The 26,314-nt window shown below is 44.4% G+C and overlaps 1 long non-coding RNA gene and 1 pseudogene across 2 annotated transcripts in view; one reads left to right on the forward strand and one right to left on the reverse strand.

Moving 5' to 3' along the window:
• The window catches only part of LOC131513724 (uncharacterized), a 30,882-nt gene extending 20,761 nt beyond the window's left edge, over positions 1-10,121 (forward strand). Inside the window, exons 1-5 of one of the 2 annotated variants that reach the window (XR_009262749.1) lie at positions 2,829-3,870; positions 5,927-6,005; positions 6,183-6,282; positions 6,794-6,843; positions 9,666-10,121. This is a non-coding gene — a long non-coding RNA (uncharacterized LOC131513724). Of the gene's footprint in view, positions 1-2,828; positions 3,871-5,926; positions 6,006-6,182; positions 6,283-6,793; positions 6,844-9,665 lie in introns of those variants that run through there. The other variant, XR_009262748.1, reaches the window with a different exon arrangement.
• A 1,458-nt stretch (positions 10,122-11,579) lies between these two features.
• LOC131515244 (tigger transposable element-derived protein 1-like) lies at positions 11,580-25,919 on the reverse strand (annotated as a pseudogene).
• Between the last annotated feature and the right edge of the window lie 395 nt (positions 25,920-26,314).

Raw genomic sequence — 26,314 nt, forward strand, 5'->3', positions numbered from 1 at the left:
AAATCCAGGGCTTCAAGGTAGCTGGAAACTTGTGGTCATCTGTCCTGTCCCCAAAGACCACGACCGTACTACTGAGGCAGGAGCCGAGGAGAGGTCTGCTTCAGCTGTGTGGGGGGGAAAAAAGTATGAATGTTCTAAAACTGTTCTAGCAGCATTTGACATAGTTTCCCAAAGCAATTTTACCTGTTCCTCTTGTAAAAATCTCTTGGGTTCTGGATTCAGATTCTGGACATTTCAGATTCTGGACCTTTCTCTCACTAATCCAAGTATCTACTTGACAGAGTTGTTGCAAGGATTAAGGAAGAGAATATACATGAAAGTCTGTAGTGTAGAGTTGTGTGACACTCAAAGAATTGTCAGCAGACCCAGATGCAAAGATAATACGACACTGTTTGAGACTGTAGGTTTTTGTTTTGGGTGTTTTTGTTTTGTTTTGGGTGGGTTTTTTTTGTTTTGTTTTTTTTTTGTTTTTTTTTTTGTTTTTTTAACTGGGTAGAATTAGTGACCAGCTCCTGGGATAATGAGGTGAGTTCACTCAGCTTGAATTTGGAGGGTAAACACATGTCCTTTGTGTCTGGGAGGTATGCTTGAGATTTCCTTTGTCTCTCTCTGCTTTGGGGAAAAGCAAATTTGGCATGGCCTTTGAATGTCTGACTCCCCCACACTTTTTTTTTTTCTCTAGTGTGGAAGCTTTGTAAATTTGCCTTGTTAAAAACAAGCCCCATCTTCGTACCTGCCGAAACCTAGTTCTCGTCCAGAGGCTATGCGATGAACAAAGGGGGCTAGTAATACCGACCGCACGGGGTGCAGACAGCCCGGCCCACGCAGGTACACCGCTCCAGCCGGGGAGGGCGGCTGTGTGTAAAGGACGCCTTTTATTGTGACTCTTTCACCTCCCCCAGCCCAGCCCTGAGCCATGAGAAGAGGAGCGTTGTCAAAGAGACAGGCCAATTTTACCCATCTTACACAATAGCGCATTACAGACTTTCCAAGAAGACGCCGTTCAGGGTGAATCACCAAATTCAGGATGAAAAGGTTTTGATTTGCAAAAGCGCTCAAGCATTTCTCCTTAGAGCCGGAGATGGCAAGGAAGGAACCGACGTGCGTGCAGCTGCCTCACCTTTGGGCCAGGTGCACTGGCACGCGCTCCGAGGTGGTGCGGGGCTCGTGCAGCCGGCATTCACAGGCGCCTTTGTCACACCCTGGGTGCCTGGGCCGTGAGTGCCTTACTTAAAGGCAGAAAAGAGTGAGAGGGTGCTGGTGATGGCGGGGTATTGAAATGTGTGGAACGGAGTCGAAACACGAATTGCAGGTTCACGTCGACTGGAATTACTGTTAAAATTTTCCGGACCTCAGTTGGGTTTCGTGAACACAGGTAAGAGGTGATGAGCAAGGATGCTAGATTGAGGATTGTATCATTTGGGATGATTTCAGCTACAAATAGCAGAGAAATCTCTCTGAGATGACACAAGCCCTTCTACTCAAAGTTTGGGCTTAGAACTAGCAACATCACCCCCACCGGGGAGCTCGGAACTGTGGGATCCTCAGCTCCAGCCCACCCCTTCTGGATCCGAATCTGCATTTTAACAAGAGACATGGGTTATTTACACACATTGTAGTTTGGGAAGCACAGCATTAAACAAGGACCTTTCTTTTTTTTTTTTTTTTTTTAAATGCATTTCAGATAGCAAGCCGGCTAGGGGTCAGCAGTGCGGGGGTCCTTAACTCAGCAAGTCAACGATGTCAAGGAGGACCTGGGTGTTTTCCATTTTTCTGCTCTGCTGTGCTGTGTGTGCTTCCTTTTCCACTCAGATTTATCTTTCTGTGGTCACAAGATGGCTGTAGAAGCTGCAGGCTTTACCTCCCAGCACAGCGGAGGGAGGGGGTAGGAAAAGGAAGCTTCCCCCTCCTGTATGCGTTTTTGACAGCAGGGAAACATTTGCCAGAAGCCACTCAATAGATTTCTCCTCGTGTTACACGTCTCATATCTGATTGTCTAGAACTGCAGCGTGTTGCCCATTCCTAAATCGGGTGCTGGCAGAGGGACTGGAATAAGGATGGTTGGCTAAGGCCAATGCACATTTACCCTCTGGGACGAGGTAGGAGCCTGGCCTCCTTGGAAGCACATGGTGTAAACATATAAACACAGTGTGTTTCTGTAACTGGGAGGAAACAAAGGTGGGTAGGGGAGAGAGCTGGTGGGAAAAGCAATGGTGTGTGTGCTGCAAGAGCTTTCTGGAGGCTGGTCACTTTTGTCTTGGGACATGAAGAATTTCCTCTTGAATGTTTGAGAGTTGAAAAAGAACTCACTCTGAGAGCCCCTCCTATGACTGATCCAAGAGAGACTGTCCCAGGGACATATATAGCCTTGGATAGTTTGTGCCACAGGAAATTGTTAATGATAGAACAATGCAATTTTACAATTTTAGACCTAGACAGCTAGAAAGGATTCTTTTTAAAAAATTTTTTTATTAAAAAAATTTTTTTAATGTTTACTTATTTTTGAGAGGGAGACAGAGAGTGAATGGGAGAGGGGCAGAGAGAGAGGGAGACACAGAATCTGAAGCAGGCTCTAGGCTCTGCAATGCTTCCCAGGCTAATGCGAGCACTTTCTCCTTTCCGGCTCCCTCCCTACTCCCTTTCTTTCTCCTGCACAGAGCCCAACGTGGGGCCTGAACCTGTGAACCACAAGATCACGACCTGAGCCAAAGTTGTACGCTCAACCGACTGAGCCACCCAGGTGCCCCAAAAGGATTCTGGTTTTTTTTTTTTTATGTTTATTTATTTTTTTAGAGGGAGGGAGACAGAGTGTGAGTGGGGGAGGGGCAGAGAGAGGAGACACAGAATTCATCCGAAGCAGGCTCCAGACTCTGAGCTGTCAGTACAGAGCCCGACACGGGGCTCAAACCCACAAATCGTGAGATCATGACCTGAGCCAAAGTCAGACACTCAATTGACTGAGCCACCCGGGTGCCCCTTTACTGACTTACTTTGAAAGACTGGGATAGATCCAGTGGATCCCTGAGCCTGTATTTTCCCTCTTATACTCTTATTTCTGAGGGGCCGAAAGAGAAGAGGCAAATACAGCATTAGACTGCTACAGTAATAAACGTATCATGTTTAGGTCAGAGGAGACTTTCTGCACACTATTCTTGGCCCTGTTTCTGACCGCTTTGGGAATATTGCATTAGTTCCTAGCACTGTGTTTTAAGGAGGACATTAAAAAGACCATGGGTAACGATGATGATGAAAAAATTACGGGCAGACATTATACTAAACACTTAAAGGTTTTTTTTCACTAAATCATGACGAAATCCCTTTGAGGCAGACATGCCAAAGCTGGAAAAACTGAAGCTCAGGGAAATGCATGAGCCTATGGACAGCTACTTAACAGTGGTGCTGGGATCTGAACTCAGGACCAGCTGACTCCAAAGTCTATGCCTTTCACACCACGATAATCATTAATTTATCTAAGCATTTATTATATGCTAGGCATTGTTCTAGGTGATTTATCTTAACAGTCCTCACTAAACACCTAGGAAGCGGGGAATATTTGTTACTCCGTTTCACAGGTAAGGAAATTGAAGCTTAGACTCTTTGAGTAACCTGCCTGTATCCACACACCTGTCCCTGGGTGCGGGTATGAACCTATGCCCGTCTGACTCCGGAGCTCCCGGGCTCACTGCTACCCTATTGCTTGCAGATGTCAGAGCAAAATGTCGTATCCTCTCTTGCTCACGAGAGCAGAATTAGGATTTGGAAGAACTTTCTAAGAATCCGTCTGTGCCAACAAGACTATCTCAGCTACAGGAGAGCTGGCTGGAAGTAATGAGCGTCGCAGTCAGGGACGGTTGGCTGAACTCACCGTATGTAAGTGGATGTCGAATCGGGTCACTTCCAGAGTCTTTGTCAAGAATAAGGGTCTGTAGGTGGTCTGCCTTTTTAGGTGCCGGGTCATTTGGCGATTGGAAGGGTGCACTTGGCAAGAGGAAGAGGTAGGTGGAGAAAGATTCCATTATCTTCAGGTTCTTTGCTCCCCCACACTCCGACCCCACCGCTAGCTCTCACACTCCGGCTGCCCACACTTGCAACTTACTGTCAGTGATGCTCTTTTCCACATCTGGACCAGTCTGTTTCCACATTTTTCCTTTGAAACAAGAATTGGACCCGTATTTAGATATATTCGCCACTTCCCCAAACACCCACGCTTGATGATCTAAAAGCCTGTGTCTTCGCGTTGTGAGCGACGGGTTAGCGCTTCCCTGAATGCAAAGCTGGGGTCACACTCGACTGCGGAAAGTGCTTGCCCAATTTCTGTGGACTTAAGATTAGTCTGTGGCAGCCCTGATTTGTTCTGAGAAACGTATACAAATAGAACGTTTGCCCAGAGAAGCATTTCCAAATGTCTCAGTCCAGTTTAGCTCCATTCCGGGGAGAAACAGAATGATGGCTCAGCGACTTGAAACTCAAAAAAGCGAAGGAATCCTGTCTTTGAAACAGGGGGCTGGGGTTCGAAAGGCGGCTTCCCAGGCTAATGCGAGCACTTTCTCTTCTCCGGCTCCCTCCCTACTCCCTTTCTTTCTCCTGAGCTCTGCTCCCTTCTGGTGTCTGCCTTTTCACTTTGAAAACCATTGGTTTCAAAAAGGCATCTTTGGCTGTTAGTTTTGTGTGTGTCTGATTTTATGGGTTTGTGGACCTCCTGAAATTAAATTAATTTTAAATGGGTTTTAATTACTAATGCTTTGGGCCATTGCCTTTAGCAAAGTCAACAAAACAATCAGGGTTACCTTAGTTTGTCTCTTTGAGGACTGTACACATTCATTTGGGCTCCTGGTAAACAGAAGAGCTTTCGAACTAAAAAAGTAAACACATAAAATAAAACCACTGCTATATTTGAACATCTGAATTTATTTTTCTCTCAAAAAAAAAAAAAAAAACCAGCCACCTTTGACTTAGGAAAGAGGATTTTACATGTGCACGAAAGGATTTTTGTTTGTCAATAATATCTCATTATTTTTCAAAGGTGGGGCGAGTCTCCGTCATAATATTATGCTATGTAAATGCCAAAGCAGAAGGTGAATTATGACCCGTAGGTTTGAATTCTCTTCTCGGCCCCACACAGAATACTTTGTATGTGACATTTGAGAAATGGGATTGCTTCTCAATATAGTGTCCCCTCGTAAATTAAGGGTAATCAACTCCTAGCTCAAGACTGAAGGGATAATGAGATGATGTTCAAAATGGCTTTTAAGTTTCTACCTATAGAGGTTGAAGGTGAAAAAGGAATAATGCAATGCCTGTGAGTACCCCCTCCCAGGAGGGAAGGCTACTCACGCTGCTCCCAGTGGAATGTTCTGTTCAATCAGGGGCCATCACTTGAGTGGTTTGATAATAAGCTCAGATTGACTGCAGATAAAAATGAGAAAGGTTGATTAAGTCATTTAGTCCCTTGACAATTTTGCAAACCAAGTGATTTCTGTAAGGATCAGTCTTAAAAGCATGGATGGCTGCCCAAAATAACCCAAGTTCTGGATTCTACCTACTGCCCCTTCTCCCAGAAAATATTGCAAGATTTTGGCTGTTTTCTCTGAAAATTAACATCAAACTTCCTTTCTCTAAATGTAGGCTATTATTATTAACGATTCCCAAGTGGTCTGTAATACCTCTCTCATCCGTCTTAGTTGAAAATGTGCTAAAATACACCCAGGTATGGTTGCCAGCTGGTTAATTCATTAATCAGTTACATTCATTGTATAGTGTGGCCAATATAAGAATTCGTCTAAGCAGAATATAACTCTATATCTCAGTGTCCAACTATATTAATACAGAAGATCATCAGAAGGAATGAGTGATTTAAAATAAACGCTCTAAATTTGAGCTACTTGGGACAAATGTGGAAAGACAAGTAACTTTTTTTCCCTTTTAGTTTCTCCCTAGAACTGACTTCCCAGCAATCCTACTTAAGTCACAGAATACTGCATGTGCAAAGCCAAATTAAAATACAGGTAATTATTTATCAGTAACACCAACATATTGCGTTTGTCTAATGCTTTACAGTTTCTTGCTTGCTTGCTTGCTTTACAGTTTCTAAAGTGGTTAAGCTCATCCTCCTTACCATACCAGCTTATTTTTCTTCAGACGTTTTTAAAATAATCTATGCAATTGTCCTGCCTTTATAATAGAAGTCATCTTCATTTATTTAGTCCTTGTTGGGGTCGTGTCTGTTTGAAAATTTAAGAAGCAGATGATGTCTGAGAATATTCCTGAAGCTCAGATTCCAAGGTGAGGCATAAACACAGGCAGACATGTGTTCCACCACACCCCCCCCCCCACCACACAGATACACACCACACACACACACACACACACACACACACACACACAGCTTCTTTCCCTTTCTCTTGGCTGATATTCCCAGTCAGAAATGACTTTTCTTTCAAATCCCCCTTGATAACTCATAGTACGTGTTATTGCTTTCAATGGCTGCCCACCACTGGAGTTTTCTTTAAAGGCAAAGAGTCTGGATAGGAGAAAAATGAATCTGAGGAAGGAAAAAAAGAGTTTGAAGAAGAAAACACAATTAGGTAAAAAAGAGAAAAGCAAATGACGGGGCTTTTAGTTACGTGATCCTTCCCAAACTGTGCTTTTCTCTGTGACATATAATTTAGGCTCCATGCGGATTCTTAGTAGTTTGGAATACATTTGGAATAAATTGTCTTGTTTTGATGACTCTTAAATATAGACCACTATTTGAAAAAATTATAACTGATAAATTGTTTTCTCAATCAAACAGGACCAGCGGAATTGACCAGAAGGAACCTCAGAAAGGAAACAGGAGGGGAGGTATGTGGTGAAATGCTGGGGTTTGATAGGGTCACAGACAGGCGTGCTGCTGGGTGGGCTCTGTTTGTACTCAGTTTTCCTTCAGACCCAAAACTGCTCTTGAAAATAGTCCAGTCAAAAAGAAGAAGCATTGGTGGGGGCACCTGGGTGACTCAGTGGGTTGACTGTCCGACTTTGGCTCAGGTCGTGACCTCTGCTGCCAGCACAGAGCTTGGAGCTGCTTCAGATTCTGTGTCTCCCTCTCTCTCTCTGCCCCTCCCCCAACCCTCTCTCTCAAAAATCAATAAACATTTATAAAAAAAAAAACAGAAGAAGAAGAAACGAAGCCACTCTCGCCGTGGGCATTTGGCTGCCTCCTCCCTGCACCACCAGGCCTGGTCAGAGCCTCTGTTCTCTGCGCCCATGGAGCCCTTCAGGACCCCCAGACAGGCCTTGGCTAACAGCTGTCCTGTGTCCCTCTCAGTAAAGGGACTGGGGACAAGCTGCTCACGACAGAGTCCCCGGGGGTGGACAAGGAGGCCCTGAGCGGGGTCTGCCCGAGAGACACCAGAGAGTGAGATGTGGTTTAATGAAGTAAAAGTGGTAAACTGAGCCCAAAGAAGGACCGCCTCCCCAGAGGCCCACTTCTGAAGATGACTCATGGACTGGGGACCCTCCCTGAGGCCATCTTGGGAGGCATGGGCTCAAGATGGAGGGCCACATGAGGGAAGGAACCCGGTCACTCTGTCACCTCTGGAGCAGAGTCACCCCTTCCAGGAATGCTGGGTCGAACAGGGGCTACTGGCTCCACAGAAAGTCCGGGAAATCATACGACCTGCCAGTTGTGATTGATTTCTCCTGAGTTGTTAGGGTTGGAATCCACGTCTCTTAGTTAATACCTTTGGGGACATCCGTCTGCCCAGGGCCCCTGCCTGCCCACACTGGCCACATACAGAGGAGAGAAGAAGACTCAGAAGGGTGGGATCCCCGGGATCTTGTGGGCAGCACCAGGCTTCCTGCAGCAGAAGGAAACCTTAAATAAGGAAAATGAGCCTCACCCAGGGCCAGGGAGAGGGGTCCCACCACTCTGTCCTAACTTGCTCTGGTGTGAGAAAAGGGACATGGCCTGGACCTGCTTTGAGCCCCCTAGGTCTGCTGTAGGGCCAGGTGGGCCTGGAGTAGTGGGGGCTCCAAGCTGCCATCAGCCCTTTGCACTTGAGCCCGTGCCTGTGTAAGTGACATCCCTTTCTGTTTCAGGGCCAAGTTAGGGAGAACTGCTTTCTGGCCCCTGGCTGGCCTCCCCTTCCCCCGGCCCGACTACTCTGCCCTGGTTGTCGGGCAGTTGTTTATCTTAGAGGCAGAACATTCCCCGGGGTTCTGAGCCATCGGTAGAGACCCACAGGACGCTGGCACTTGGAGACAGCGCTGTGGAGCGCGATGCAGCCATGGAAGGCCTGCCGCCCATCACCAGATCCACGTTCCAGCTGGCCTTGGAGCACCTGGGTGGTGGTGGGGGGGGGGGGCGCCCTGTGGGTGATTTCTGAAAGCTGGAGCCATGTCCCGGGCCTCTGTGTGTTTCCCTGGGAGATCCTGGTCTGTACCGCGGTGCTGGTTCGGGTGTAAAGAGACTACAAACTTGAAGAAGTGTGAAGGCTCTAGGCAAACCGTGTTCTGCCTGCAACAAAGTCTGTGGCGAACGTGGTGAGAATTTCGCACCAGTGACACAGGCCGATGAGGCCCTCAGGCACCTGGGGCGGAGGCCGGTCCTCTCACGTACAGACCTTGTGCTGGTCGGGGATGAAAACAAACCTGAGCAGGACGTCACTCCAAGACGTCACCGTCAACTCCCTGAAAAAGGCACAGAGGAGCCAGCCCCCTAAATTTTCCCAAACAACTGATGAAAAACCCATCTTCAAGGCATCAGAGAAGGACAGAGGACAACTTCAGGAGGAAATAATAGGTGGTTTGAAGGAAAGTCCAGAACCGTCCAAACAAGAAGTTGCAAGACGGAGGCAGAGAGTCCAGGGAAAGGAGGAGGAGAGAGAAGGGCTGGAGCAGCCGAACGCAGGGATGCGGCAGGTCTCGAGGGAGAAACTCAGCCAGTTGATATCAAGGGCAGAAAACCTGCTGACGACCTTCCCCTTCTCTGATCTCCTTAGAGAGAGGGGCAGTCAAGCAAAAGAGAAGATGGCAATGGCCCCATCCACCAGTCAGTAGTTGATCTGAAGAGTGTCGACCATGCTGACTTCAGGGTGTCAAAGTACGAAGAGGAAAATCAAGAAATAGCCAGACAACTGTGGGAAGGAAAACAAACGAATGAACAGCTCGCAGGACAAATGACAAGACTCCAAACCGAAGAAGCACCTTTGTAACGTGAAAATTCACAGCTTGAAAGTGAGATTCTGCGGTTGAAGCTGAAGCTTCCAATTCTGCCTGGATTACATCAAGAACACATCGTGCAACGTCACAGACAGTTGTTTGAGGAGGAAACAGGCTGCTTGGGAGTCGAGAAGAAACTTCCCAGCGTGTGTAGAAACACGAACTGCAGAAATCAGATTCCCAGCCTCTAGAGGAAGACGGCCGAAGACATGGGCAAAGAATGGAGAGAAGCACTGCCTCCAATCGAAAGAGATCCGTGGGGCGCCTGGGTGGCTCAGTTGGTTGAGCGTCTGACCCTTGGTTCCGGCTCAGGTCGTGACCTCCTGGTTCAGGAGACTGAGCCCCGCCTCAGGCTCTGCACCGACAGTGAGGAGCCTGCCTGGGAATCTCTCTCTCCCTCTCTCTCTGCCCCTCCCCCACTCTCCTCTCTCCCCAAACAAATAAATCCTCTTCCCTGAGGACAGAGCTGGAGAAAGCTGGACGGCAGCTGTGTTGACTGGAGGAACCTCGAGGAGCTGAGAGAAGGAAAGGATCGCCACAGGCAAATGCTCGCCAATGCCACGTCCGACTCCCAGCCTTTCCCAAGTGGCCCGTTGGCTCCCGGTGCTCCACTCACAGCCCACAGAGGCCCGCAAGTGTCCGGGGGTCCCCTGGGCCACCAGCCCCCCAGGGAAGAGGAGGGTCACGTGCTGAGGGCTCAGGGATCGAGGCTCCCCTGCAGGTGTGGCCCGGCCCACGGCAGCCGGGTCCTGGTCACCCACAGCCTCGGCGCATCTGCAAGTGTTTTCTGTCTTCACAGTCGTTTTCACTGATCTCTTCTTGGTTTAGTTGCTGTCATTTAATTGCCGCTACGGTCGTCCTTATTCAAGTAGATATAATTTTGGGATAGTGTTTTTCAAATAAAGATTCATTTGATATAATTCTTGTGAATACATTATTTTCACATCATTGGACACTGCAGAATTAGATAATGTAAGTATTGTATTTTGATTTAAATAAAAAGTCCACTATTACTTTATCCATCATTAAAATTTGGCACGCATACTGAGATTTAAAACAATGAAGACCATTTTTGTACGGCATCAGCATTTTTGTGTGTCATGTTCAGATACATGAACATGTATTAGAACTCTGTACAAGAATTTAATATTTTCCTGAATGACTTTTGATTTTTTTTAATTGGGAAAAAACCCTAAATACTAAGATCACTCCATTAGAAGGTCATAATATTTCACTTAGATTAGCTTTAAGTTCATAGATTAATTTAGGGGAGTTTAAATTTTGCAACTCATTTTTTTCGTTGAAAATTTTTTTTGTTTTATTGAAGATATTGTTTGTTGTTTGAATGTTTTCAACTCCCATACAGTTAAACATTTTTGTTTTTTTTTTTTAAGATTTTTATTTTTAAGGAATCTCTACATCCAACGTGGGGCTTGAACTCAGAAATCCAAGATCAAGAGTCACATGCTCCACTGACTGAGCCAGCCAGACACCCTAAAATAAAAGTTTTCCCTTGATGACAAACACACACACACACACACACACACACGCACAAACACACACCACAATATAGATATGAGTTACTTTAAGTTAGTATGTCAGCAATGGAGAATAATCTAAAAATAAAGAAAGCGGCAAAGTTAAAGAAATTTAAAGGAAAGAGAATGGACAGTTATGCTCACACAATTTGTATATACACAAAAAAAATATCTAACTCACATACGCACAAGAGGAGATAAGGGACAAGATTCCAGCTGGAGACACTTCATCCCAAGTGGTGCAGGTGAAGAGGCTGTACTCAGTTTGCCAGCTGTGGCACCGACGGGGGAGGAGAGGGACGCGGAGACTTCCAGAAGCTGGCAGTAGGGGAAGCTGTGCCCATTCCTGGGCCTGGAGGGAGGAGGGGTCGCCTGGGCCCAGTAAGGAGCTGTCTTCCTGATGGCAACGCAGGAGGGAACAAGGCAAACCGGCCCCACTTTCCCTCCTCACGTCCTCCCATTTACAGCTGGTGCCAGAATGGGCGGTGAGGCCGGGAGTCAGCCTCGGGCACAGAGCCGGCCAGGAAAGGGCGCAGAACTGATTCGGAGAATGACCAGCAGCACGCTTGAGTCTGTTCCATCAACAGTATCCACGCGTTTTATTGCATTCATTCTCGTCTATTTATTTAGTGCAGGCAACCTCAGAGATATTGTGGGTTCCTTTCCAGACCGCCGCAATAAAGTGAATATTGCAATAAAGCGAATCGAATGAATTTCATAAAAGTTACACTTACATTGTACTAATTGTGTAATAGCATCATGTTGAAAAAAGGTACACCCTTAATTTAGAACGCTTTATTGCTAAAAAAAATGCTAACCGTCATCTGAGCTTTCGGCCGTTCAGAATTTTTGTGCAGGGGGAGGGCCTTGCCTCCATGTCGATGGCTGCCAGTGGATCAGCATGGTGGCTGCTGAAGGCTGAGGTGGCTGTGGCCATTTCTTAAGATAAGACAACAATGAAGGTTGTCACATCCATGGGAATCTTCCGTTTAGGAACATTTTTTCCATAGCATGTGGTGCTGTTTGACAGCATTTTACCCGTAGAACGTCTTTCAGAATTGGAATTCATCCTCTCAAACTCTGCCACTGCTTTATCAACTAAGTTCATGTAATGTTCTAAATCTTCTGTTGCCGTCCCAATAATCTTCACGGCGTCTTCACCAGGAGTAGTTTCCATCTCAAGAAACCATTGTCTTTGCTCCTCCATTGGAAGCAACTCCCCATCTGTTCAAGTTTGATCACGAGGTTGCACAAGTCAGTCACATCTTCAGGCTCCTCTTCTAGTTCTTTCGCCGTTTCCACCACACCGCCGTTTCAGTGACTTCGTCTATGGAAGTCTTGAGCCCCTCAGAGTCATCCATGAGGGTTGGAATTCACGTCTTCCAAATTCCTGTTCATGTTGATAGTTTGGCCCCTTCCCATGAATCACGAATGTTCTTAATGGAATCTAGAATGGTGAGTCCTTTTTAGGTTTTCGATTTACTTTGCCCAGATACATAAGAGGAATCACTGTCTACGGAAGCTATAGCACTATGAAATGTATTTCGTAAATAAGGCTTGAAAGTCAAAATTATTCCTTGACCCATGAGCTCCAGAATGGATGTTACATCAGTAGGCATGAAAACAACATTTATCTCGTCCATCTCCCTCAGAGCTCTTGGGTGAGCAGGTGCATTGTCAAAGAGCAGTAATATTTTGAAAGGGTTTTTTTTTTCCCCCTCTCAGAGCAGTAGGTCTCAACAGTGGGCTTAAAATATTCAGTAAACCAGGGGAAGGAAAAAAAAAAGAGGTTCGAGTGGGAGAGAGCCAAAGCATAAGAGACTCTTAAAAACTGAGAACAAACAGGGTTGATGGGGGGTGGGAGAGAGGGGAGGGTGGGGGATGGGTATTGAGGAGGGCACCTGTTGGGATGAGCACTGGGTGTTGGTAAGGAAACCAAGTTGACAATAAATTTCACATACTGAAAAGAAATATTCAGTAAACCATGTCGTAAACAAATGTCCTGTCATCTAGGCTTTATTGTTCCATTTATAGAGAGAGCACTGGCAGAGTAGATCCAGCATCATTCCTAAGGGCCTTCGGAGTTTTGGAACGGTGAATGAGCGTTGGCTTCAGCTTCAAGTCAACAGTTGCATTAGTCCCTAACAAGAGAGTCAGCCTGTCCTATGAAGCTTTGAAGCCAGGCATTGACTTCTCTCTAGCTCTGAAAGTCCTACATGGAATCTTCTTCCAGTAGGTGGCTATTTCATCTACATTAAAAACTTGTGGGGCGCCTGGGTGGCTCAGTCGGTTGTGCATCCGGCTTCGGCTCAGATCATGATCCCATAGTTTGTGAGTTAGAGCCCCGCATCAGGCTCGGTGCCGACAGCTCAGAGCCTGGAGCCTGCTTTGGATTCTGTGTCTCCCTCTCTCTCTGCCCCTCTCCTCAGCCTCTCAAAGTAAACATTAAAAAAAATTAACCACATTTTTGTTGTTTGGTGTAGCCACCGTCATTAACTACTTCAGCTAGATCTGCTGGAGAATTTGCTGCAGCTTCCACATCAGCACTGGCTGCTTCACCTTGCACTTTGATGTCATGGAGACGGCTTCTTTCTTAAACCTCACGAACCAACCTCTGCTGGCTTCGAACGTTCCTTCCGCAGCTTCCTCACCTCTCTCACCCAACCTGAAGAGATCCAGGGCCTTGCTCTGCATGAGGCTTTGGTTTAAGGGAATGTTGTGGCTGGTTTGATCTTCTATCCAGACCACTCAGACTTTCTCCTTATCAGCAAAAAGGCTGTTTCCCTTTCTTATCATGCGTGTGTTCACGGGAGCAGCACTTTTCATTTCCTTCAAGAACTTCTCCTTTGCATTCACAAGTTCTCTGTTTGGCACAAGAGGCCTTGTTTTCAGCCTGTCTTGGCTTTCACCATGCCTTCCTCACTGAGCTTAACCATTTCTAGCTTTTGACTTAAAGTGAGAGACAAGTGACTCTTCCCTTCACTTGAACACTTAGAGCCCACGTAGGGTCCTTAACTGGCCTCATTTCGACATCATGGTGTCTCAGGGAATAGAGAGGCCTGAAGAGAGGGAGGGAGAAAGATGGGGGGGATGACTGGCCAGTGTAACAGCTGGAACACAGAGTATTTATTGGTTAAGTTCTCTGTCTTCTATGGGTACAGTTCACAGAATCCCAGAACAATTGCAATAGTAAAGTCAAAGATCACCGATCACAGATCACCATCACAGATAGAATAATAATGAAAAAATTTGAAATATTTCAAAAATTACCAAAATGTGACACAGAGACATGCAGTGAGCAAATACTGTTAGAAAAGTGGCAGCTTGGTCTCACTCAACCCAGGGCTGCCTCAAACCTCCAAGTCGTAAAGAAACACACATCCGTGGAGCGCAATACAGCGAGCTGTGCCTTATTTAGACACAGTGCTTGTGATTAGTAAATCACAGAACTTTAGGCATGAAGGGGACCTCAGTTCATCTTTAATTTCTCTGTCCACATGTCTTAGAAAATTAGATGTAGTTATATGTCCATAAAGGGGCTTCCAATGAAAATTTCTTCACCACCGTATTTTATCAGCGTTACACCCTTCGGTCTCCTTATTCCAGCATACAGCCCGTCCCCCCACAGCCCCCCACTTTCCCAAATATTTAAGGCTTCTTCCTCCCTCAAGATCTCTGCCAATGTCATACTTTGTAGATGCATTCAGCAGCAATGGCATTGACTTAGAACATGTTTGGGTTCTCAGAATGCCCCATGATACAACTGGTTCTACAGATGTGTGGTGCCACACACAGAATCTTATCAGGGTCACTCAAGTGGGACACTGGAACATGCTGTCAAGGAGGGAGCAGAACAAGGAGATGGCCCTCGTTTGAGGAGGGAATGGCCCAGCAGGAGGGAGGAGACATCAAAGCAGACAGAGAAATGACCATGGAAATAGTAGAATCAGCCTAGGGCAATGTCTTAGAAGATAACAATAGGAAAGAATTTTAAGAAAAAATCTCCAGTATCAGACACTGCACTAAGCACAGTGCTGGCAGGTGGAAAGCACTCGAAGGTCTGGGGTTTTCCCCCCACTATTCATGCATTCATTCACTCATTCATTCACACATCCATTATTTCATTCAGTCACCCATTCTACAAATATGCATGTGTCGCTAAGTGCCGGGTGCTAATCACATCGAAGTGAACAAAACAAGCACTGTCCCTCCTCTGTCCTCAAGTTTATATTCTTTGGGGAAAAGGAATGGGGTGAAGAGACACAAGGTACAAACTCAAGTATACATTCATATAGTATCAGGTAGTAATAAAAAAAACAAAGCAAGTTAAGGAGAAAGGAAAATCCCATAACGCTACTTTGAGTTGAGCAGGCAGGGAAGGCTCTTTGCGGGGAGGATATTTAAATGGAGAATGTAATGAAGCGAGGCATGAGGTGTTAGTGGTCGCGACGATTGAGATGTTGTTGATGATGATGATGCTGAAGAGGAATAATGATTAAGACTTGTAGACCATTTTTGTCAATGGTGCCAAGGAATGAGAGAGTTATACAATGGCAAAAGTGGTCAGCAAGCAAAGTGCAACAGTGATGTCCCAATAAAGGACAGGAAGTGTTCATTGCCTTGTGAGGTCGAGCATGCAAGGAGGTTAGTGACCCCAAAGAGAACAGTTGCCGTGACTTGTAGAGAAGGAAAATAAATTGCAGATGATTAAGGAGTAAGGGGGTAATAGGAAATGGATAGAGGGGAGAGGTTTTGAGACAGGTTAGCAAAGAGGAAAGGATTGGGAGTGGAGTAGCTAGGCACAAAATAACATAAAGCTAGATCTCAGGTTTTTTCCTCCTCTAGACTAGGGTTTCTCAACCTGGGTACAATGGACATTGGGGGCTGGATAATTCTTTGTGTGGGGTGGGCAAGGGGACTGCCCTATGCACGGTAGGATGTTCAACAGCATCCCTGGTCTGTACCTACTCGATGCCAATGGCAATGGAGTTTTGACAACCAAAATAGTCTCTAGACGTTGCTAAATATTTCCCAGAGGCAAAATCACTCTTTAGTGAAGAAGTACCACCCCAAACTGAGATGGTCCGAGTATGTTTGAAATGATAGAGAAAGAGCCTGTGGAGAAGGAAAGAAAAGGGATACTGGAAAGGGAGGGTCTAAATGTTGAGGAGTAGCAGTCAGGAAGTTCAACATGTTTTCCCTGAAAGTGAAAAAACAAAGGCACAACTATACGAAGTACTAGTAAATACTTTGTGTTATGAGTTTAGGAACAAATGTTGTCATTCTGAATTAAGAAGGAAGCATTCAAGCTGAAAATTAAAAAAAAAAAAGTATTTGTTGTAACCATTTCGAAACCAGTATGCAGACTTACAAGGAAAAACAGTATTATTAAAAAAAGATAAATCATTAGTTATCCTTTTACGTATCAGTAGAATTAAGACCAATGCCGATGTTTGAATTGGAGAGTCGATCGTATGATTCACAAATTGCCCCTTAGCCTGGGAAGTCCTTAACTTGGGATTGAAGACAGATGTTTCTGATGTGACTCATGTATTTTTACCACTTTCTCATGGCCATGGACTCAGTTTATTCCTCTCTGTGTCTTGATGATGTCAGTATCTTGTTTACACAGAATGAGCCTGCCTAAGTCAAAACTAGCCCTGTCACGTGATGCATGATAAAAATACATAGGCGAGTTTCTTTTTAGATGGGATACGGTTGCAAGCTCCAGGGTAACAGACTTGATTTCTGGGTTGAGCACAGGAACTTTAGACATTCGAGAACATTCGAGAATAACGGAATTTCAGAGTTGAGAAGGATTGTCCCAATTACCTCCGCAAACATTTCACAATTTCTCAAGTTGCCATTTCAAGTGTTGTGCATTCAAAATAAAAGTTGTGTCTCTCCTCAGGAGAGAACAAACGTGAATATGCTGCTTGGCAATTATGTACTTTTTTCTCCTGAAATTAAAAATAATTTTTTTTTAACATTTGTTCATTTTTGAGAGACAGCGCGCGAGTGGGGGAGGGGCAGATGGCAAGAGGGAGACGCGGGATCTGAAGCAGGTTCCAGGCTCTGAGCTCTCAGCACGCAGGGCTCAAATTCACAAAGTGTGATATCATGACCTGAGCCAAAGTCGGACCCTTAACCCATTGAGCCACCCAGGCGCCCCATCTCCTAAGTGAAAATCAAGTGTTAATCTACACCTGAAAAGGTACCTTTTTTGGCATTTATTGAGAGCCTACACTATGGAGAGCTAATGTAGTTATTTTATGATGTGATTTCCTTAGAGCCTCATGACGATTCAGTGAGCCAGGTATTTTTCCCGTCTGTCAGAGAGAAAAACTTGCAGTCACATTCAAAATTAGACTGCAAAACCCATCAATATGGAAACGGCTGTTTTATGTCCAAAGCTGATTCTGGACATTCTCCCCCCAGTGATTTTTACCAGTCTCTGATGAGATCTCAACTTCTTTTGAACAGTAAATGCACAAATTGAACTACTTTGGGACTGATATTCAGGCAGGGTGTTTCACCCAGCCGGTCTCTGTCCAGTGGAGTGGAGTTAACAGACGTGATTTTGACTCCTCACGTCATGTCTAGCAGGGTCCCCTTCTTCAGTCCCTTCTGGCAGACCTCTCTAGCAACACACTGTGGCCACGATCTACTGCGGGTCATACGAGACGTCAGTAAGAGGTAATCGTCTTTGAGATTTAAAACGAGAACTTGGGTTTGCCCATTGCCTTCCCTATGAGGAGAGATTTTTGAGTTTTTAATTTAGTAACTAAGTTTTCGCAAGCAAGCTTATGATGTTGCAAGTTTTGTTGGAATTTATTACATCCAAAAGACTTAAAAAACCCTGAGAAAATCATCAATTTCTTGTAAGTAACTGATTTGCATCATGAGGACCCTTTCCTTGAATGGGTGGTTCTGGTCTAATCTATACATTTTCTTAACTTTCATGGTAACTGGTATTAATGTACTTGGTATATGTTTTCTATCTATCTATCTATCTAGTCGGCTGCTCCAAATGTTTTGTTTCTTTGTTGGCTGTCTTCTCATTTGGCCCTTAAGAGCTCAAAAACAATACAAAGAGCACAATAACTCGTGGAGTATATTTAACCACAGGAAAAAGAGCATCTCTGATAAGCTTCACTTCTCCCAAACATTGTAAAGGGACACACCGAAGAGATTTAAAAAAAGAAATCTGTGGATGTAAGTGTTAGGCTATTCAGGGTAAAAGCTTCCTGTGAGCCTCCAATCCAGCATCTCACTCAACCGAACAAGGGATCTCTCCCCAACGTGCCTGTCGATGAAATGATCTGGAAAGCAGAGTTGGGTGGGCCGGTGGGGAAAGATAGATGAGTGGCCTCTGTGTCTGTGAGGTGGTCAGTGAGAGAGGCGAAGCCCTTCCCCCCACTCCCATGGCTGATGTGCCACTCTTTCTCTATACAAAGACAATTTGCTTTTCATGTAGTAATGAAGAACAATGTTTAACAGACAAAGGAGCTTCTAGTTTATTATTGTGCTGTCTTTGACTAGAGCTAGATGCTGGGAAAAATGGTAATTCACAGTGTGAATGCTTCTTTTCCAGCCGTACGGGTTATGGCTGAGCATGTACATTGTATATTGCAGATGGTATAATAGCAAACACTGTGAGAACAAGGAAAGAATGAATTACGGCTTTTTTTTTTCCTTGCTAGCCAAGAAACCAGGAATTTCTTCACAATAATTTTTATGCACGTCTCTGTGTGCATAGGTTATTCCTTGGCAATATGCACTGTAGATGCTGCTAAATGCTTTTAGGGTTTTTAAATTAATGTAGGAAGTCTACCGTGATGCTCTTGGAACACCTGTGTTCTCCTGCTTTTTCCCCCCATAAACTGATACAAGGCACAGGTGGTGCCTCATTAACTTATTTGATGCAAATAAAAACATATTGCATGATTTCTTCTCCTTAACTGTATAATCACTGAAACATAATTTTGCCGATTAATGAAACAAAGTTTGGGAGAAAGAATTCAGCAATTTTTGTCAGTTCCCTGATGCTGAAGGCATTTGTAGCCCATGGGAATCTGATTTAAATGAACAAGTAGTGGGAATGTCTCTTTCCTATGTAAGAAGTCTCTTCCCCCCCCTGTTTAGTCTTTTCTGTGTGTCACAGGACACTCCGTCATAAAGAACTGGAAAAAAAGGAAGAGCAAATTTCCCATGGAGGTAGAGGCAGTGGAAACCCGGACGAAGAATCATCTTAAATCAGCAGGTTTATGAGTTCTGATTCAGTGTTCAGATACTGTTATCAATGATTTCCAAAAAGTGACATTGATTTGCTTTGGAAACAATGATGGAAAAATAGCGAATGTGTACCCAGAATGCTTTTAGAGTTCTAAAATCATACTGGAAAATGTCCGAGCATTCCAACACAACTATAAACAGTACCAGTCTGTATTTAGGGGGTGATGGCAAGTCTGTTTTTAAAAGTCTTTTGCGATATTATTTCTGTTTTTAATTTATTGAATTAAAGCCAGATTTATTCAATTAAGATAATACACTTCAAGGTTAACTGCCATTTGCTGTTCATTTAGGCAAGCTATTGTACAGTTATGTAAATTTCATGAACAGAGACACTGCTTGAGTGTCTTAATTACAAGCAAAAAGTGTCATTTAAATATGAATTAAGCGAATAGTTGCCAGTATTTCCTGTTCCTGTATTTTCTATCTTCTTAAAATCTAAAGGCTACCCAACGATCTGTACTGTGCCCCAAGATTTTTCTTTTCCCTATAAAATAAAAACACCCCTACTACTAAATATTATTTCTAAAAGTAGGAAAAACACGTAAAAACGCCATTATCTCATTGGTTATTAATCAGAGTAATACCTGAAGAAGAGGGTGCCAATTTTTCCCAGTTGGCCGCTGACCATCCTTTTTACCTTGTTGCGGAATTTAAAAATTATCTCACTTATGCAAGGGGAGTAATTTGCTGCATGGGTCATTTGCTCAAATTCACTATGTTTGCGAATTCATATTTTTAAAAATGACTCTCCTTTCATCCACCCATTTATCATGCATCCAAACATTCAGTTTGCAGACTCAAACCCTGGGATGCACGGAGTATTACCACTGCTTCATCTGTGTTGAAAGAAGCCCTTCTTTGAAATTTCGAACCTTCGCAACTGAAATCGTGTTTAGCAAAAGTGACCCCATGACCTGATTCTCTGCCGGTTTCTGTGAAATAATTCCCCGCGCATCTCGGATTGACTGACAAGCACCGTTTTTGTTTGTGTCTCTGTTTCTGGATGGTGCTTGTACAGAAAAATGACCTAGAGACAATCTGGCATTCATCATGAAGGAAGGGAAGGATTCACAATTAGTTAATGAAAACCACACCTCCGTGCCGGGCAGTCCGTTCCCAGATCCCGTCCCAAGCCATAAGGCGGCCTTGCAGCCTGGGGAGAGATTCCCAGCCGCCCCCCAAGATAGCACCCGCTCGCTCCCCCAGGAGCGAGGAGCTCACTATTCACTGAGTGTTTGCGTCATCCTTTCCAACATGTTCCCACTGATACATTAAAGGAATTAATTGCTCATAATGATCTCACCATCTGTTAACAGAGGTTCATACCTACAGGCTGGTGGCCCGCGGTGGTTCTATTCAGGGATCAATGGGCAATGCCGGGCCAACGCTTTCCCACATTGCCTGCCTCTGCGCGCTGAAAGGGGGGAGGAGAGCCGGGCCGGCCATCTGCTCCCTGTCTTTCTGTGCGAGACCTTGATGCGGTCCAGCACAGCTCCGAGCTGACTCCAGTCCGATTGGAATGTGGCTGATCTGAGAGCCTCTCAAAGCTGTGAAAGTGAGTCAAAAGGAGATGCCCATTGTCCGGCATGGCTGAAAGAAAATGATCACTTTAAAATTCATAACTCCCAGGTGCCTGCCATCTATTCATGGGAAAAACCCTCTGAACTTCTCTTCATTAAAGAGAGAGAGGGGAGTCTTGCTAAAAAGAGAGAAAAGGAAGTAGTTTGTGGGAATGTGCAGGGGATTTTCAGGCTAAACAAATGAGGAATTTGGAATTTTTTCACTTGTATTAAAAGGGCTGTGCAGGGAAGGGCAAGCTCTTATTTTAAAAAGGGGTGGGGAGGGGGGGATGCCTGCCCGGGGCCCTGGAGCAACTCATAGAGAACATTTTAATTTTTTTTTTTTTTGTCTCCAGGAGAATTCAAAGAGCGCTCTGCCTTTTTACTTTTATTTACCTGAGGCTGAGAAAATTTTCCCATTCGATTCTGAACGGTGCTCCGCACTCGTAGCTGATTTCCACTCCTATTCCCTTAGCGTGTAGTTTGGGTGGGAATGTATGGAAGAACGAGTCCAGGAAATTCCCAAGTGTTACAGGACGTGGGTGGGCACAATGAAACTCAAAGCTATCGGGTGTTTCTGAGGAGTTCATTCAAGCAAGGTTACCTGTACCCACCAAGGTACCTGTCAGGGGTAGAGTCCTCTCTGTGCCTTGAAGACCAACGGGCAGTAAGGGAATGGAAAGAATCTCTCTGCCTGGCAAATGGGGATTCAGCCACGTTCCAGAGCCCTGGGAATCACGGGGCTGATGGATCAACCACTCTTGGCTATTAGTCATTGTGGAAAATTGGTGTTGCACATAAGAATTCAAAGGGATTTATGGATTCATGAATTGAGAGCCAAAACAAAAGTAGAAATAGAGAGACCTACATTCTCTGTCTTGAAAATCTTTTGTCCTATAGATGATGGCTTATGTCCCATAGAGGTTAAGTGACATGCTCAAAGTCACAGAGTCAGTCACAAAACCTGGGCTACAACCTTATCTTACTGGTGATTTCTTTTTTCCTGCTTCAGGCTGCCTCCCTGAATAGTGTGGGGTTTAAAATAATTTTTGCTCGACTTTCTCTAATTAAAATATAGATCGGTATCACCAACCTAAATAATAGAATGGTCCCTTTTAAAAGAAATTCTGAGCTCTTAGAAAGATTATGAATACCAGTACTCATCACTAGCACATACAAAATAGAAAATTGATCAAGGAAGTTACTATGATAAGAAAATATGGCAGTAAGTGGCAGAAACTATTGATGAAATGGTGGTAAGGTCCAGTCTCTTGGACATAAATAACCACATAAAAGGAACAAAGCAGGAAAGGTAAAAATTGGCCATGATCAATGCAGAGTCAAAAAAACACAAAAAACACAAGCAGGGAGTCTAAAGGGGTGGATGGGGGAAAGGAGATGGAAGAATCTAGAAATAACCCAAATTTCTGGAGGCGAGAGAAGGTAAGTCGGATAGAATCAGTGTTGCTGGTCTTTCCTAACAAATAAAAGGTCACCAACTTCACCATATTCTTTTCCAGAAATTTAGACTCAGTCTATGGAGACTCTTTGTTTTGCTTGACTTTTCCTCCATGGGAGCGTATCTTTAATTTTGTTATGGTGGATGGGAACAGAAAATTCTCCGAACAGAATTGTGACATGTTTTCATGGTAGATTTAAGTGGGGCAAAAATCATTAGTCCAAATTGATTCTTAAATTATTAAGTTGTTTGACTCTACAGCTTATATGGACAAAGTCAGAATTGGTGAAATATGGGTGACAACACCATCCCCACCCCCTACTCCCCCCACCCCACCTCCCCACCATAAATAGTACGAACGGGTTGAGCATTGGGATAGAGGTTGACAAGAGCCCAAAGGGTGTGGCTAACATTTTCTCAAGTATTTCAGCTTTGGCCAGCCTGGACCTCCTCGGGGGATCCCAGAGATTTTTCCAGAAAAAGTGAAAAATAAAGGTAAGCCAAAAGAAGAAATGAAGTAAAAGTTACCCCTAATCTCTGTTTCAGGGAAAACTTATGGTAGATTTTCAGAGTATATATAAAACAACGACAAAATCAGATCATATTATTCATATTATCTTACCCAGTATTTAAGCTGAGATATGACATTGTAGATACTTGACCACTTTTGACCTTACCAAAAAATATGGCAATTCATAGATGGGTGAGCTGAAAAGCTTTTTCACTCAGGGATATATCATGAACCTCTTTCCTTTCCAATAAATAGGCAACCACATCCATTTTTGGTGGTTTCAAATATGGTTTAGGAACTGTATGAACAAGTGTTCTCTGAAGGTTCTGAGTGTCTCAGCTCTTCTCAGGATTGGATTTAGAACCACACACAGATTTCACAGTAGAGTTAATCTATGTTGGAGAAAGACAGTTTGTTAAACGTGGACTTAAAAATGTCATTCATTATTTTTTCCTCCTGCACCGAAATGGTTGCTTTCTTCCTACTGATGCATACACCCCTTCACACATCATGACTGAAAGCTTGCAAGCTTTAGACCAGCTTCTCCACTTCTGGCAAAGGAGGAGTATAATGAGTGAGAATGTGCCTTAAGAATGAGGCATGCAAAGATACCCAAATGACCTAAGTGCTACCTACTCAAACAGTGACAGTGACCACAAGCAATGCACTTAAAAACAACAGGAACAAAACCCCAAACCAACAAGTCACAAAACATCAAACACCAATAAAGCGATAAAGCCTGTGGTATGGAATTCAGAGACAGGCCATTTCTTTAGGGGCTTTGGGTGAAGAATGTAGTTGGTGGAACAGCCAGATTGTGGGCTCTGTTATGATTTGTGGGGCTAGGATCCCCAACGCTGTATCTTTAAGACCCAAATTCTTAGGGTGTCTGAGCTCCCAGAGGAATGTGTAACTGTTCATTTATTTACATCTACTTTATTTCCAATACTTCTTTTTCATGTCAAATGCCAGGTGAGGCCTCATAGCTGCTTCTTCTAAACCTCCCTTGTTTTGCAGGGTTTTTTGGGTTTTTTTTTTGGTTCTGTTTTGTTTTGTTTTGTTTCCCCACGGACTGTTATGAGGACCAGAAATGCCCATCTTCTCCATAGATGAATGCATTTTCTTTTCCCTTTCAAGAATCCTAGGGGAAAATTTCCTCCTCTTTTAATTATTCAGGTTTTGAGAACAGTTTCTGAAACTTGCTTTGCCATTGTAATCACTTTACATTTGCTTGCTCATGTGACTCAACTTTGTTCTCCTTTCTTGCGTTCAAAATTAATACACAGAGATTTTAAAAGCACACCAACAAAAGCAAATACACTTTAATGCCATGCTCCCCCCCACCCTCCAGTTCTTACAAACACAGGTCTTGTAGGGTTAGCTGATCTCTGGGTTTTATTATTTTCCCTCCCTTTTCTTTGTTTAAAAAAAAAATGCATGGAAAGTAAAAGTTTATTGGGGGCAAGGAGGTTCAATGACGATTTTTCCCTCCAACAAATTAATCTTGTATAACCTGCATTAGAAAGGCCATTTTTAAAAAGAGGAGGAAATCCTCATTGGAGCCTTATTTGGAACTCTTGCGGGTTTGAGTTCACATTTGCACCAGCCAGAGATTTTCAATTAGCAGTGCCTTAGAAAACAGGGACCCCTGCCTTTGTCAGTGTCCTGTGCAGGAAGAAGAGCAAATAGATTGGAAATGGTCTTATGGCTCAAGCTCCTGGGAAAATGTAACAGGTGTTACAGCTCGGCTGGGTGTGAGATTTATGAAAAAAGCCCACTCAGACTTTGCCCATAGAATTCTGCTTTCTAGCCAGGGCTTCAAGTAGGAAGAAACTAATGACTTCATTACCATCTCAATTCTGGGAAATGCCTGGTCCAGACCTGAATCATGAAAGGAAAGGTATAGCACTCTGGGTGACCTTGCGAGATCAAAATGTTATTTAGAGCAATTCCATTAGTCAGAGCCATAAACCCTAAAGAACACACCCTTTAACCATAACGCTTTGGCCCTAACGTGAGAAAACAAAAACACAAACAAAAACAAAACGAATCCATACGGCAAAGGAGGGGGAAAGAAGAACAAAACCCCACCAGATTCTGTAATCATCATGCGACACTATTTCCCCCACTCTCTTTGAAAAGCCTTCACTTCCAGCCCTTCTTCCCCCTCACTCTTGTTGTGACACATTAAATGGCTCTTGTCGCTTTCCCATTTCCAGTGGATTATAATTGGGGGGGTGAGATGGAAGCCAGGAATGATGTCAAATTTCCAAGCAGAGGAAGGTGAAATAAATCTCTTCAGTCCAAATAGTACTTAATAGCTCTAACAGTAGTACTGCTTAACTGGGGGCAATTAACAGTACATTTTTTTATTAGATAATTGCCTCTTTTATTCATCTGCAGTGGGAAAAACGTGGCACATGTGAGTCTGTCTCCTGTCCTGTTTATCCCTGCAAACAATCCTTCCTGGTCCTTGTGTTGCGTTTTTATTTGACGTTGCTATTCCGCGGAGAAAGGACTTGGCCAGTGGAAATGCAATTTGGGTAACCTTCTCACAGTGTCTTTATCTCTAAATGCCAGGACCCTCCTGGGGGGTCCTCCACCCCCATATGACTCATTTGTATTATGTTCTCACACGCTCTGCTTTCCAGAACACCTTTGGGGGGGTGGGGAAAGAAAAGCAAGTCCAAAGACAGATTGTTTATACGGCCCAAGCTTTAAGGCCGCAAACTTGTTTCAGAAAATCGAGGGGCTCTTTCCTACAACCCCATTCCTGAGAAAATCAACTTCACATTTAAGCCTCTAATTCACAGTCTCTCTTACGAAGTATGTGGTGGTGCCTCCCTGGTAGATCTGAGACCCTCAGTGGCCTGGGGGACATGCGGACTTTTGAACTGGAGCGCATCACCTCCAAGAAAGCATTAGGCTGGATTGTTCCGAGTCTGTAGGCCTTAAAGCCAAATGGGATGACGGGTGTTTGAGCAAAGTCATTTGGATGGCGAGGGCCACAAATACCGCTGAGTATGGCGAAATTACCACTTAAGGGTTGGAATTCTCGGTCAACATACACCAACCTAGGGTCTGCCCACCACTTCCAGGATTAATTAGGGCTTGAATATAATTGGGGGTGTACTATAGGGACTGTGAAGGGGCCTCTTTAGTAGTCAAAACAAATTGGTTATGATGTTTGGGACGTTATTTCACGACAAGGGCTTTAGGTTAGAGACTGGAATTTTCCTGAAGGAAGTAGAATATATTGCCGAAGAACTATGTCAAAAGAAATCTTGCAGAGACTTCTTAGCATACCTGCAATATTCCTCCACGTCCCTTTTCAAATCTTCTATTTTCTTTTTCATTTTTAGTGTTTATTATTTTCTATTTGTGAGAGAGGGGGTGAGCTGTGAGCGGGGGAGGGGCGGAGAAAGAGGGAGACGGAGGATCTGAAGCAGGCCCCCCACCGTCAGCAAGGAGGCTGACCTGGGGCTCAAACTCCAGAACTGGGAGATCCAGACCCGAGCCGAAGTCGCACGCTTAGCCGACTGGGCCACCCGGGCACCCCTATTTCTCTTTTTCAGTGTAAACATGTATGCATAAGAAGGTTGAAGAATCTTACATGAGTGTTACCGTTTATAAACGCATTTCTCTGCATTATTTCACCCAGCTTTGACACCAGTCGCTGGAGGCAGAAGGGTGAGGAAACCAGACTTCGGGAATGTGTTACACCTAAAACCAGATCTCCTGGCAATTTGTC

This window comes from Neofelis nebulosa, chromosome 6 (genome assembly GCF_028018385.1).
Source record: "Neofelis nebulosa isolate mNeoNeb1 chromosome 6, mNeoNeb1.pri, whole genome shotgun sequence".
Lineage (NCBI taxonomy): Eukaryota > Metazoa > Chordata > Mammalia > Carnivora > Felidae > Neofelis > Neofelis nebulosa.